The following is a 3,156-nucleotide window of genomic DNA, read 5'->3' as shown; positions in this document are numbered from 1 at the left end:
TCCTCTGCTATGGTTTTGAGTTTGGCAGTCAGAGGTTCCCACATCCTTGTGACTTCAAGGGAAAGGTTTGATGCTTGGAGAGGCGCCAAGGGGGCTTGTTGAGGGTTCTCGCCGCCACCTTCCTTAGCAGGGTTTTCAGTGTTTGCTTCCTGGCGTGGCGACGCGACCGGGGACTCGGTAATAAGAATTGGGGAGGTGTGAGCAACCTCATCCCCGGTCGGAACGTTCTCTGCAGCTGAAGCGTTTGAAGGAGGGCCCCCTCCAGCTGAGATATGGGGCGTAGAGGCACTTGGGGGGTCCTCCAGAAAGTTTGGCTCTTGAGCCTCGACTGCTGGTGGCGCAGTGGCCAGCGGAGTTGCTTGGACTGGTGGTGAAGGGGCTCGTGGTGTTGGCGATGAGGGAGGAGGAGCAGGTGTTGATGGTGGTGTTGAAGCTGGAAGAGGGGGTGGGGCAGGTGGAGAAGGTGGTGCCACCCTTTTCCTCTTTGTAACGAGGCCATCCTCAGTGACCTCGTCGTCCTCTTCCTCCTCCTCTTGGACGATTTGGGGGCTTTTCGCTTTGGCCTTTTAAGGACCAGTTTCTTTCGTTGGGTGGGCTCCTTAGGCGGTGATCGCCCATGAATGATGGCCTTCTCGACCGCCGAGTTGGGCACCGTCTGGGAACCGGTCGCCAACCCGTGGTTGCGGGCGAGCGCCTTCAAGTCGGCGAGCATGTTCTTACCCAACATGGTATCTGCATGAAACGAAAGTGCATGGGTTAGCTCAAAGGGGAAAATGATTATTGTACAAGGCAATGAGACAGCAAAAACAGGCATATGCAGAAAAGATAAAACCAAAGTCTTGTGTGTGTCGCACAAGACGCCCAGAAACAATATCAGAAGCAATGTCAAGACAAGAGTGTAGCGTCCTGACCTATTTGGAATTCCAACTGGTCCTCAAAGAACTCGAAGGAAATCAGGGTGGGGGTCAAGAATGTTATGTGGGCATCTGCCACCCTCTTCCAGAATAGGCAAAGGTCTCGGTCCAAAGCTCCCATGCTATCAGGACTTCTGGGCCTCCTGAAGCAGCTCTTGGACTCCTTTTTCCCCTTGTCCACCCAGTACAAGGGGAAACCGTCGAGAAGGGAAGGGTCTTTGTCATTTGCGCGAACCTGGATGAACTTCCCCTTCCAATCCTTGTACGACTGCTGGAAGATGGTGAAAATGGATCTCCCAGCAATGGCATTCAGGCTGACCCACAGGCGATCTCCTGGGTGCTTGGCCTCAAACAGGAATAAAAACACGTCCACTGACGCGGGCAACCCCAGGTGGGCGCACGTTATCTCGAAAGCTCGGACAAACGCCCAGCTGTTGGGGTGAAGCTGGGCGGCAGCGATGTTGAGCTCGGTTAAGAGTTCCCTCTCAAATCGAGTAAGAGGGAACCTGAGTTTGACCTTCTTGAAGAAAGTGGTGTAGACGAAGCAGAAGGGCCCGTCGGCGCTCACTTTATCATCGGCGCACACTGGCAGAGCGGCGGGGCAAGGCAGCACCATCATTCTCTCATCGTGCTCCTTGTGAAACGATTGGTGGGCCTCGTCCCCATTGGTCAATCGCAGAACCGCTCCCGCAGTGTTCACCGACGAGGTTTCCTTTAAGAGGGTTGGGTTAGCCCATGGGTATAAAGTCTTGAAGTCTGGCAGAGGGATGGGGGCTCCTCCAGCGTTTGGTGGAGTCGCCTGGGCCAGAGCGGTTTGGGAAGACGCAGGCCTCACAGCCTGCGAAGAGAGAGCACCACGAACTTGCGTTGAGTCGTGTGCTTGTGAAGGAGGGTTTCGCGCTGATGGAGGGGGGTTGGGGGTGATCTTCGTGCGAGTCATGATAGCAACTGCAAACGAAGAAGAAAGAAAAAAAAATAATCAGGAGGGTTACAAAGGCTGACTCGATCATAGAAGGAAGGTGAAAGACGAACGAATGTGAGTTCGTTGCGACGATCGACAAAGCCCTAAGTTACGCAGAAGGAGAAATGGAAAAACAGCCCACAGCGTATGCACCAGACAGTTACAGGATGATGCAAATCGGTGAAAATGCAAGGGAACCCAGCAGATGAAGGAAAGTAGTTACCTTTCGATGATCAGGAAAACGTTGAAGGGAGGTGGTGATCTAGAGCGTCGAGGAACGTCGAGAGCTTTCGCAGAAGGAAATGAGAGCATACGCAAGTGTGAAGAAAGTGATGGAACAGTAGGAGCGTAAGGGGTTTAAGGGTTTTCGAAATAAGTTTTGGAAGCGCTAACGGCAGATGAAGAGAGCCGTTGATGAAGCCACGTGTCGAGCGATGCGCGAAGGGTTTGGTGGAGCGTCAGAGCAGCAGAAAGTACTATCGCTTGGAATTCTGCGTCAGTGCCATGTAGATCGGTGTTGACGAGGGCTCTTTCAGTCTTTTCGCTAGACAAGTCTTCGCTTAAGACTGGGGGGCTTGTGTACCGCCCTGGTGGACGGGTGCGATGACGTGGCATCCTGCTACAGTGTAGGCGTGTTGGCAGGGCGCCAGGTTGGCAGATGGGAAGGAAGTCGGGAGGCACGTGTGGTCGCCGATTGTTAAGTTGGCGTGTTCCGATTTCCAGTTTACCAGAATAGGCGATCGCCAGGTTGAAGATGAAGTCGCCAGATGTAGACTCAGGCGACCAGGCAGTCGGAGATCGCCAGAATAAGCACATCGCCGAAGACGAAGGAGAAGCAGATTATGAAGGCGGCCGGCGAGACCACAGGGAAGGTGTATGAAGGCCCTAACTCGCCAGTTTCAGTAGAGATCGCACTCCTAAGTTAGCTATGCACTGGGCAGTACCATGCATAAGTAACTTAGCCAAAATGAGAGTAGAAGCAGCGCCAAGTCAGGGAGCCTCCAGATGATGGCACGTGTACAGTTGGATGCGAGCCACGTGTCCAAGTCTGTAACTGCCAGGAGAGAGAAAACCACCAGGTATATAAGAGTTCTTAACAGATTTTCTGAGGTACGCACGTTCAGTTCATACACTTTACGCTTGCGAGTGACAGAGCTGTTTGTGAGAGAGAGAGTTTGCATGGTTCCAGTTCTTAGTATTTGGTGATACCGTCACTGACTTGAGCGTCGGAGTGCGATCGGCCGCAGCGGCGCTGTATCGTTTCTTTGCAGGTTCTTGAGA

The sequence above is a fragment of the Phaseolus vulgaris genome, chromosome 11 (assembly GCF_000499845.2).
Source record: "Phaseolus vulgaris cultivar G19833 chromosome 11, P. vulgaris v2.0, whole genome shotgun sequence".
Lineage (NCBI taxonomy): Eukaryota > Viridiplantae > Streptophyta > Magnoliopsida > Fabales > Fabaceae > Phaseolus > Phaseolus vulgaris.
The sequence above is the reverse complement of the archived record's forward strand: the minus strand, read 5'-3'. Positions refer to the sequence as shown.